Source organism: Phascolarctos cinereus, unplaced genomic scaffold (assembly GCF_003287225.1).
Source record: "Phascolarctos cinereus isolate Bilbo 61053 unplaced genomic scaffold, phaCin_HiC Scaffold_4;HRSCAF=312, whole genome shotgun sequence".
In the NCBI taxonomy this organism is placed as follows: domain Eukaryota; kingdom Metazoa; phylum Chordata; class Mammalia; order Diprotodontia; family Phascolarctidae; genus Phascolarctos; species Phascolarctos cinereus.
Genome location: NW_027555847.1, coordinates 136,633,438 through 136,645,431, shown reverse-complemented (window position 1 = coordinate 136,645,431; position 11,994 = coordinate 136,633,438).

Below are 11,994 nucleotides of genomic sequence, written 5' to 3'. Positions count from 1 at the left end.
AAGCTGATAGGAGACTAGTGGAGAACATTTAGGAAAAGATCAATGGAAGGATAAATAGAATAAAGTCTCTCCTGCTCTTCTTACAGGAAGATGGGGAAATATGGACTAGTCGCTAGTACAGTTAGGTAGATTCAGATCTGGTTAAATGGCTGAACCCAAAAAGTAGTCGTGAATAGTGTGATGACAACTTGGAAGGAGGTCTTCAGAAGGATTCCCCAGGGATCTGCTTGTCCTGTGCTATTAATATTCTAACTGATGATTTGAATAAAAGCACAAGTAACAAGCTTATGAAATCTGCAGACAACACAAATCTAATAAGTAATAGCCAACATATCAGATAACAAGGTCAGAATGCAAAAAAATATTAATGGGCCAGAATATTGGACTGAATTCAATACAATGAAATTAAGCAAGGGTAAATACAGTATCTTATACTTAGGTTAAAAATGTTACAAATTAAAAAATAGTCATGTCTAGTTAGTATTTAATGTGAAAAAGATCTGGGGGTTTTAGTGTACTTCAAGCTCAATATAAGTCAGTAGTAGGTTATGGCAGCCAAGAAGGCTTTTGTGATCTTAGGTTGCATTAAAAAAGACATAGGGTACTGCCCTGGTCAAACCACATTTGAAATACTGTGTTCAGTTTTGGGTGCCATATTTTAGGAGGGATTTTGCTAAGCTAAGGAGTATCCAGAGAAAGGCAACCAGTGAGTGAATTCAATGGCCTATTTAGAGGTAATTGAATCTATATGAGCCAATCAGAACAAGCTGAAAATGTAGAGAAAACAAAAGAGCCTAGAATGGAAACTTGGGAAATATTCAAGGGTAGGGGACGTTCAACAAAGAAGACTGAAAATGATAGACAGGAGAAGAGCAAGGATGAGGAAATGTCACAGAAGCCAAGAGAGGAGAGAGAGCAGCCAGGAGAGGGGCGGTGTTCAACAGAATCAAAAGCTATGGAGAGGTCAAGAAGGTCTTAGCAAGTGTCACAGACCTGAGTAGTTAAGAGATCACTGGCTATTGTGGAGGGAGTAGTTTCCATGGAGCAATGCCAAAAGAAGCTGGGATGTAAGAGACTGAGAAGTGAACTCGTGGTAGAGGTAGCAAGTGTAGGAAACGCTTTTTCAGAGTGGCTTTGCAGTGAAAACCAGATTTCAGCATTAAGTAGTGGAAACAGGGAGGGTGAAGACTAATGGTGTTGAGGGTAATTGTCAGGAAAGGAAGGGCAGTAGGACAAGGGGGTAAGGGTTTCCAGGGTATAACAGTGTATAGTTGAACCAGTCAGCCATAAGGTCAAAGCTGTGAAAAGAGGAAAGTGAGGCCAGAACAGGGATGAGAACAGAGTAATAGACTGAGAACAAGGAGGGACAGAAGAATGGGTATAAGGAGGCCCAAGAATAGGTTTAGGGGGAGGGAGGCAGATGGAGAGAAGGAACAGAAAGAGCTTATCATTAAAATGTCAGAATTTGAGATGTGGAAGCAGCACAGTTTCGGTTATGGTGAGATCTAAGCTACGGTTAACCCTTTGGTGTCTCATGTGGAGTGAAGATAGAGGTTGAGAACTCTTTTTGACCAAAACTTTCTATCCTTTTATCTTCTCTCCTTGTATTTCACTTCTCCTAAACTTATTCTTTGTCTTTACCCTAAATCTGGATTAACCTCACAATTCACTTTCTTTTTTTCTTTATTTAAAAATTTTGTTAATTTATTTTGATTTATCAACAATCACTTCCATATGCTTTTGAGTTGAAAATTTTTCTCCCCCTTCCTCCCCCCCACCCTCCCCAAGATGACGCACAATCTAATATAGGCTTTACATTTATGTTCCCATTAAACATATTTTCACATTAGTGAAGTTGTAAGTAAAAATTATAACCAATAGGAGGAACCATCAGAAAGATGAAACAAAACTCAACAGAAGGTAAAAATAAGTGATAGCGATTCGACTTCCATAGTTCTTTCTTTGGATGTGGACAGGATTTTCCATCCCCAGGCCTCTGGAGATGTCTTAGATCCTTGTAATGCTGAGAAGGGTTCAGTTTAACAATATTAGTCATTGCATCACGTGGCTGTTATTGTGTAGAACGTCCTCTTGGCTCTGCTCACTTCACTCAGCATCAGACCATATAAGTCTTTCCAGGTTTTTCTGAAGTCAGCCTGTTCATCATTTCTTATAGCACAATAGTATTCCATTACATTCATATACCACAACTTGCTCAGCCATTCCCCCAACTGATGGGCATCCTCTCAATTTCCAATTCTTTGCCACCACAATTCACTTTCTCCAAACCTACATATGTGTTGTTGAATGGTGCTCTGAGGAAGCCTCACAGCAATATTAAAAACCTTTTTACTCTTGTATCCTCCGCTATCATTATTCTTTACTGTCTTTCAAAAGAGAACCTCACCTTATGCTTTATAGAGAAAACAGACGCCATCAGTCATGAGCCCTCTCCTTTCTCCCCTGTTATACATCTCAAGACACTTCCACATCACACCCTGTTCTAGTCTCTTCCAGTCTCATTCCTTTGTTCTACTCTTTATTGAAGAGGTGGCCCTTCTCACCAAAGCCAACCCCCCTCTACCTATGCCCTTTATCCCATCTGTGGTAAGAGCAATATTCTAACACCCTAACCCACAAAGGAAAGGCTAGTTTTTCTTTTCCATAAAAGGTATGAAAATTGTCTTATAAAATCTATAAGGAAGCAAAGAAAAGATGGACAGCTCTGAATACAATGTGTAATATTTATTATATAGGCTTTCTTGAAATGGAAATTTATTGCTTTATATTTTGAATCCTCTCTTATATTCTGTTGTGCACATGGCAATGTTTTTTTTCTTATTTTGTATTTAAGTTTTAGTATTTAAGTTTCTTTTTTCTTTTCTTATTTTGTATTTAAGTTTAAAATAAAAAAAATTTACCAGAAAAGAAGAAGAAAGAAAAAAGAAATTGTCCTTAAGAATTAATTGCCCCATGGAACTGAAGCTGGAGTCACTGAAGTAAATTCCTAGTGTCCTATGCACAAAAGCCCGATCAGGGACTGAGAATAGGGGTGATGTACTGTGAGAACAAGAAGGGACAGATGAACGGATGAGGAGTCTGAATAAGGACTGAGTGGCTTCGCCCTCAGGCTTCTGACAGTGGATTAGCAGGGCTAAGGCTAACTAACTCTACCTTCTATATATAGCAGCTAGGCAGTACAGATGCTGGCATGCTGAACATGGAGTCAGAACATTTGAGTTCAAATCTGGCCTCAGACACTTACTAGCTGTGTAATCCTGGACAAGTCACTCTAACCTCTGTTTGCCTCAGTTTTCTCAAATGTAAGGTGGAGACAATAGCAGCACCTACCTCTTGGGGCTGTTGGGAGGATCAAACGAGATAATATTTGTAACTAAGCCACCTTTGTTAACTGTTAGACCTGTGTCTCATTTCCTTCCAGTTCCAAAATAGGAGCACCAGTCCAACCTGAATCAGGCCCAACCTACAGCACTATCCCCTCCCAAATACTTACAGAGCTCATCTCTTTAATAATCTTCTTCCCTGTCAGTCAGCTTCATTTTTTTCCATGTATATCATTATACACTCCTTTCTTGCTGTCTATAGACAAACCTTTGCTTGACCATACAGCTTCTTAAGGCATCAGCCTATATTTCTCTTCCCCTTCACAGCCCAAATCCTAGAAAACACCATCTATACTTAAAATTTCTACTTCCTCTGCTCCCATTCACTTCTCAACTCAATCTAGTCCCACCCCCAACTGAAACTGTTCTCTCCAAGGTAATCAACAATTTCTTAATTGCTAAATATGGTGGCCTTTTCTCAGGCAACCTACGTGAAACAATTTCTGGTTCAGAAAATAGTTGTTGCTCCCTCCCCTCGCCCCCTCAAATTTCAGAGATGCTCAGAAAGTACAGGAAATTCTATGTGGAGGTGATGTGAGGATATATAAGATAAATAGAGCACCTGGAATCATTCTAATATGATGTCCACAGGGGTTTGTTTAAAAAGACAGTCACTATGCTTTATGGAAAAAAAAAAAAGATGGCACCTGAATGTAGACTTTCCAGTGACCAGACCAGAAGGACACTGAATAACCCATGAAGCATTGAGTGGTAGCCATTACGGGAACAACTGAATAGGGAAAGGTAATAAGTTGGGATGAGATAAAAGACTGAAATTCACTCTTTACTTTTAAGACCAAAAGGCTTTGGGGAGGTGGTGAAGCAATCCTTAACACGTGCCTTTGGGTATGCCTGGGGAAAATTTGGCGCAGAAGATTAGGTGGGGACAGCTGAGATTTCAGACTTTGTCCAGGAGCTGCCTTTTTGCCTCAGAAATTTAACCCTGTATTTGTTAATTTTGGTTATCTCTCTCTCTCTCTCTCTCTCTCTCTCTCTCTCTCTCTCTCTTTAGTCAATCAGGGTTAAGTAATTTGCCCAGCTTATTTTAGGAGAAACAAGAGACAGAAACATCACAGAAATCCAAGATAGAAAGGGTATGAAGACATATACGCCAGGGGGCACTAGGAAGACCCGGGGCTGGTAGAAACAGACATTTCCTATATGTACCAAGAATGAGGTTGTATAGTTTAAGGCCTGAGAGCTATCTGGTGGCTTAGTCAAATATAACAACCCATCACACAGCTAGTAAGTATCTGAGGTTAGATTTGAACTCAGATCCTCCTAACTCCAGGGCGGATGCTTTATACACTGTGCCACCTAGCTGTTCAATTTTGGTTCTTTAATAAGTGAACTCTTAAACAGAATTTGGGAGATTAGTAGGAGATAGAAGAGCATGCTGCAAGCCGTGGAGTAATGAAGAGTTGGACACAACTGAATAACAACAAATAAGTGAACTCTAATCTTCAGATGAGTGAGTCATTATTTTAGGGTTACTCAAAATTGAGAGATTAGAATCTAAATGGGATGTGGCCTGAACAATGAGAGCTTTATGAGTTATTGTTTGAATTATTTTTATACCTAGATAGAGAACCTGGGAAAGCACTAGGAAGACCTGGGGCTGGTAGAAACAGACATTTCCTATATATACACCAAGAATGAGGTTGTATAGTTTAAGGCCTGAGGGCTATCAAATACAGCAACTCATCCATATGGCTATTTTCTTTTTTCCTGTCAAGGCGTGTACTGGGGCAGCTCTGGTTTTAGAGCACCACCTGCTGGCTAAAAGAGATATAGCACTCTGAGTAGCCACCTCTAACCATACCCCTGGAATATTAATAGCTGAAATACAGATGTCTCCATCTTTTAAAGTGAAACAAGATGTTTCTCTTAACATTCATCCTTCTTGACTTCTCTGCAGCATTTGACACTGTTGACTATTACTTCCACCTTCATACCCGTTCTACCCTGGATTTCTGTGATGCTTCTGTCTCTTGTTTCTCCTAAAATAGAACAGCATGTATATAACACTTGCAAATTCTTGCAAAACACTTTATGCATGCTATTTCATTTGAGCCTCAAATCCTAGAAGGTGGTTGATCTTGTTGCCCTTATTTTTTAAATGAGGAAACTGAGAGAGACAGGTTAAGTGACTTCCCCAGGGTCATACATCTAAGTAAACATTTGAGGCAGGTTTCAAACTCAGGTCTTCTTGACTCCAACTCCAGGATTATGATACCCAGCTGTCTGCCTGTCTGACCATTCCTTTTTAGTCCCCTTTTCTTGGTCATCGTCCATGCCCTTCCCGCTATAATTGTCCTGCTATAATTTGTCCTGACCCAACCTTTTTTTTTTTTTTACTTTTTGTCTCTGGGATCTCTCTCCTGGTTTCAATGATCATCTATATGCAGATGAATTCTAGATTCATAATCTATCTTTGATTTCTTTACTAAGCTGTAGTCCCCCATCATCAACTCAATTTTGTGCATCTCTAACTAGACGTCTCATTGGCACCTCAAATTCCACATTCTCCCTTCCTCCCTCCCCTCCCCCCTGAAAAAAACCAACTCATTATCTCTGCTCTTAAATCCAGCCCTCATTCAAACTTCCCTATTTCAATACAGGGCACTACCATCCTTTATACTTTTGCTTTATCCTCTCTACCTCTTAGAACCCCTATCTTCTTTTAAGGCTCAGATTATCTGTCACTTCCGTGGGAATCTTTTGTTGATATCCCTGCTTATTAGTTGTCTCTCTCTCTTCCTCAAATATTATATGTATGTGTAACCCAACTTTTGCTATACCCAGAGAGGCCATGACCAATCCAGGACACTCCCCAGAATTTACCAGCCCCCATTCTGATGACCTTACTTCTGTGGGAATGGCAAAAGGCGGGTTACCTACATACTTATCTGTTTGCATGACCATACCCATCCCTCTCCCCCAGTATAATGTCCTCCAGGCCATTTTGTCTTAATTCCCTTAGAACTTTGCACATTGTAGGTGCTTAATGGTCGTTGGATTGGATGGAATTGTATTTTGGAGGGGTAAGGCTGAGATTGAAAGGATGAGAGGACAAACGGAGGTAGCAGAAGGAAATGCTTTTTACCTCTGAAGAGTGACTTAAGGAGAGAGATGAAGGAGCCAACAGGGGCAAGGCGTTTATCCGTCCTACAATAAGAAACAGATAAGTTGACCAGGGCTCCCATCTTGCAGGGGCCTGTGATGATCCAGCGACCCTGTCCTTCTTGCCGCTCCATCTGCCAACTCCATGCCTTTTCTTTGGCGGTCCCCAGGCCTGCAATGCTCTTTCTCCTCACCTCCTACTCCTCCTGCATCCTGGTTTCCTTCAAGACTCAGCTCAGATCTCACTTTCTGCAAGAGCTCTTCCCTGATTGACCTGCTGTCCCCCTCCCCCTACACATATGCCTTCCTTTGGGGATTTCTCTCCATATAATCATAATAATAACATTTACATAGCACTTGCTGTGTACCAGGCATTGCACTCAACACTACTGTGATTACGTCATTTGAACTTCACAACAACCCTGGGAGATGGGTGCTTTTATTATCCCCATTTCACAGATGAGAAAACTGGGGCTAACAGAGGTTAAGCAACTTGCCCAGTGTCAAACAGCTAGTAAATGTCTGAAGCTGGATTGGAATTGGGGTCTTCCTTATTCCAAGCCCAGTGCTTTATTCCATATGCCATCTAGCTGCCCCTCCATACCCATTTTGTGTGTACATAGTTATTTGCATGTTGTTTCCCTATTGGAATGTGAGCTCCTTGGGGGAAAGGACCTTGTTTCTACTTTCTTTGTGCCACCTCACCCCACCTACCCATAGCACAGTGCCTGGCACATAATAATCACTTAATAAATCTTGGAGATCAAACACTGAAACTGGCAGTGAAAACCACTTCCATGACTTGTTATGCCGATGTTTGGGGAAGGGGTGGGGAGGGGGTTGTAGGCCAAATGGGGAGGAGATAGAGGAGCCTGTTTGGGCATCCGAGTCAGTTAATCCATGGCCAGACTGAAATCATACTTGTCAGCCCTCTGGTCTCATCCCAAGACACCAGGGAAGGAGGCACACACAAAAGATAGTCAGCACATTGAACACGGACTCAACTCCCGATCTCTGAGCTTGATGAAGCATGGGTCCTCCACTGCCTCTGGCTCCTCAACTCTGATGGATGTCAGTCTCTTTTGGGACTTTCTCCTCAAATTTTCTTAGAGCTCTTTGCCTGGATAATTCCTTTGTCCGCATTATTCTATCTTGTATTATGCTAATCTGTGTTCCTCTGATTGTTCTCCCTAGTAGAAAAGTTCACTCCTTGAAGACAGGACCTACAGGGGTTTTTTTGTGTGTTTGTTTTTGTTTTTTAAATTATTTTAAATTCCTCATGACTACCCTCTTAGTTTGGTATCGCATGTATAGTACTATCCCCATTTTGCAGATGAAGAAACAGAAGCTAATAGAATGTAAATGATTTGTCCAGGGTGACTCAACTATTCTCTCTCTTTCTCTCTTTTTTTTTAAATCATTATATCCCCAGCACTGAATGGCAGTGCCTGGCAGATAATACATCAAGTAAGTATTTGTTAGATTGAATCTCCATCCCCACCGTAAGTATCTTGGGACACAGATTTCTTTGTTCTTTATTGTCTGAATACTTCCCACATCAATGCTCATGCATGTCCTCATTTCTTTTCTTTTTAGGCAATTGGGGTTAAGTGACTTGCCCAGGGTCACACAGCTAGTAAGTGTCAAGTGTTTGGTCTGAGGTCAGATTTGAACTCAGGTCCTCCTGACTTCAGGGCCGGTGCTCTATCCGCTGTGCCACCTAGCTGCCCCCCCTCTCTTCTTTATATGACTAGCCCAATTGACACTCAGACTCCCACTCTCCACTACTGTAGCACCAGACTCCAAAGTTCTTTGGTGGTAGACTTTTTTTTTTTTTGAAGCAAATAAAACCCCTGGACTATCCTCTATATTTAGGTTAGAGTGAAGACCTATCCTAGGGCCCAGGGTAATGGAAAGAGCCTTGCAGGGTGAATCAGGAGACCTGTAATCTAGCACTAGTTCTACTACAGACTCACTGTAGGACCTGGAATAAGTCATTTCCTTGCTCTGGGCCTCAGCCTGAAAAATGAGGGGGTTAAATTAAGACATCTCTGTGACCTCATCCAGCTCTCTGGACTCTCAGGCATCTAGCCACTCCTGCTCCTCCCCAGGACTGAATCAGTGACACCTCCCTTTCCCCTTTTCCATCTCTCTCTCAGCTCTTTCTCTGTTTCTTTCTATCCATTTCTGTCTTTCTGTTTCTCTCCCTTCTCTTTCTGTCTTCTCTCTCACTTTTTTGCTGTCTTTTTCTGTTTCTCTCTCTCTCTCTCTCTCTCTCTCTCTCTCTCTCTCTCTCTCTCTCTCTCTCTCTCTCTCTCTCCTTCTCCTCCCTCTCTGTCACTTTTCTCTCCCTCTCCCCTCTTTCTTTGTCTGCCCTCTCTCTCACTTTCTGTCTGTCTCTGTCTCTATCTCTCTCTCTTTCTGTCCCATCTGTCTCTCTGGATCTCTCTCCTCCCCACTCTCCAGTTCGTTGTCCTAGATCACTGCATCTAATCCATATCTGAGCAGGAATCACCTCTAAAAGACAGGATTCCAGAATTTTTGTTTTCAAACCTCCAATGAAGGGGGAGCCATTCCATCCCAAGGCAGCTCCTTTCACTTTTTGATAGCTCTAATTGTTAGAAAAGTTTTTCTTATATCAAACCTAAATCTGCCTCTGCAATTTCCACCCTATTACTTCTCATTCTGTCTTTTGGGATCCACTGGAACAAATCCTATTCATCCTCCAAGGGACAATTCTCAAAATATTTGAAGATAGCTATACTAACTCCCTTTCACCAAGACACAATAAGCCTTCTCCAGGCTAAATATCCTCAATCCCTTCAACCGAAGCTCTCAAAGTGTGGTTTGAGGACATGGGGTCAAAACAGTTTTCATAATAATATTAAGCATGTTATTTGCCTATTAAAATACTCCTTTTCCAACTATAAATTTGTGTGATGATGAATTTTTCTCCATACATTTCAACCAAAATAACATATCTCAACAGACTGAATGTAGAAGCAAACCTGAGAATCCTGCTGTCTTCTATTAAACCATCCATTAAAGGGATTTGCAAAAATAAAACAATGCCACTCCTCTTACTAATTTTTTTTATTTTCAAAAATATAGTTATTTTAAATGATAATTTGATAGTTATGATAATTGGTTTATTATTACTTGAAAATGAATATTTCAATTTTTTTCCATTTTTAATTTCTAAATGTCAATAAATATAATTCACATACACAAAATTCTTTGGAGTCAGCAATAAATTTTAAGAGTGTAAAGAGGTCCTAAGACCAATAGCTTTGAGAACCTGTGCCTTAGACTGTTCTGGCATGACATTCTCTATCTTATTAATGTGCTTCCTAAGATGTGATTCCTGGAATTGAACATAATACTTTAGGTGTGACCTGATAGGGCAGGGGACAGCAGGACAGTCCAGCTCCCTGTCTCCAGTTGTCTTGATCTACACCTGGCCACTGGACCTAGATGGCTCTGAAGGAAAAAGTGAGGCTGGTGACTTTGCACAGCCCTCCCTTGCTTCAATCCAATTCACTTGCAAGTCATGACATCACCTTCCTGATGTCATGGTCCTCTTTGAGAATAAAGGACAAAAACAGAAAAACAAAAAACCAAGTACCAAACTTGGAGTCAGGAAGACCTGAATTCAAATCTAGTCTATAGTATGTAATGAGATTACACACACACACACACACACACTCTTTCATACTAGCTATGTGACCTTGGACAAGTCCCTTTATTTCTGCTTGCCTCAGTTTCCGCAACTGCAAAATGGGGATAATAGCACCTACCTCTCAGGGTTGTTGTGAGGATCAAATGAGATAATATTTATAAAGGTTTAATATAAAGGCACATAGTAGGTATTACATAAATGCTAGCTTTATTATTATATTCCTAGATACTATACATTTCTTAATGTAGTTTAAGATTACATTATCTTTTTGGGGTACTATTTTATACTGTTGACTCATTTTTTTTTTTTGCTTTTTGGTGAGGCATTCAGGGTTAAGTGACTTGCCCAAGGTCCCACACTAAGTGTCAAGTGTCTGGTCTCTGACTCTATGGCCGGAGCTCTATCCACTTCATCACCTAGCTGCCCCTTATTGTTGACTCATATTGAACTTACAGTCTACTAAAGACCTCCCACATTCACACTTTCCTCATCTTGTACTTGGGAAGTTTCATTTTCTTTTCTTTTCTTTTTTTTTTTTAGGCAACTGGGATTAAGTGATTTGCCCAGGGTCACACAGCCAGTAAGCGTCAAGTGTTTGGTCTGAGGCCTGGATTTGAACTCAGGTCCTCCTGACTTCAGGGCTGGTGCCCTATCCAGTGCACCACCTATCTGCCCCAGGAAGTTTCTTTTATCTATATTAAAAGATAAAAAGTCATTTTATTGGACACTGCCCAATGTCCTTGCTTGATCAGATATATTAGGGGCCTGACTCTGTTATCCATTTTGTTAGTTGTTTCTTCTAGCTTTGTGCTGCCTGTAAATGTTATAAATATTCCATCTTTGTAAAAAAAAATTTAGGGGCAGCTAGGTGGCACAGTGGATAGAGCACCAGCCCTGGAGTCAGGAGGACCTGAGTTCAAATCCAGCCTCAGACACATAACACTCACTAGCTGCGTGACTCTGGGTAAGTCATTTAACCCCAATCGCCTCACCAAAATAAATAAATAAATAAATAAATGAATAAATATTTAAGTGCCATCCTAAAGAGGTAGTATACCAAATTAGCTAAAGTCCTTAACTTGGAGTCAAGAAGAGCTATGCTATTGGCTCTAAATACCACCTCTGAGACCATCTGTAGTGTTACGAGTAAGTCATCTGCCCTCTCTGCACCTTAGTTACTTCATCTGTAAAATAGTGACCCTTATAGGGTTGTGGGGAGGTTTTCAGATCATCTAGGTAAACTGCCTTACAAAACTTGAAGGGCTGTAAGTATCTATTATTGTTATCCCTTTATCTAAATCATTGATAATAATGTTAAAGAGCACAGGACCAAAGATAAATCCTTGGAACACTTCACTAGAGATTTCCTAACATTGAACCATGAGTGACTTGTTTATAGGCATAGACATTCAGCTACTTGTGAATCCAACTACTTTATTGTCATCTTGCCCACCCTCTTCCATCTGTAAAATGCTTTGAGAATCTTGAAGCTTTACCAAAAAAAAAGGTAGCTTTTGGGGGGGGGAAGGGGTGCAACTAGGTGGTGTAATAGAGTGCTGGATTTGAGTCAGGAAAACCTGAGCTCAGATCCTGCCTCAGACACTTACTAGATGTATGACTCTGGGCAACTTACTTAACCTCTTTCAGCCTCAGTTTTCTCATCTCTAAAATGGGGATAATAATAGTACCACCTCATAGGGTTGTGGTAAGGATCAAATAAGATCATGATCACACACACACCCACACGCATACACACATCCCCCCCACTTTGCATCTATACAAATGCTA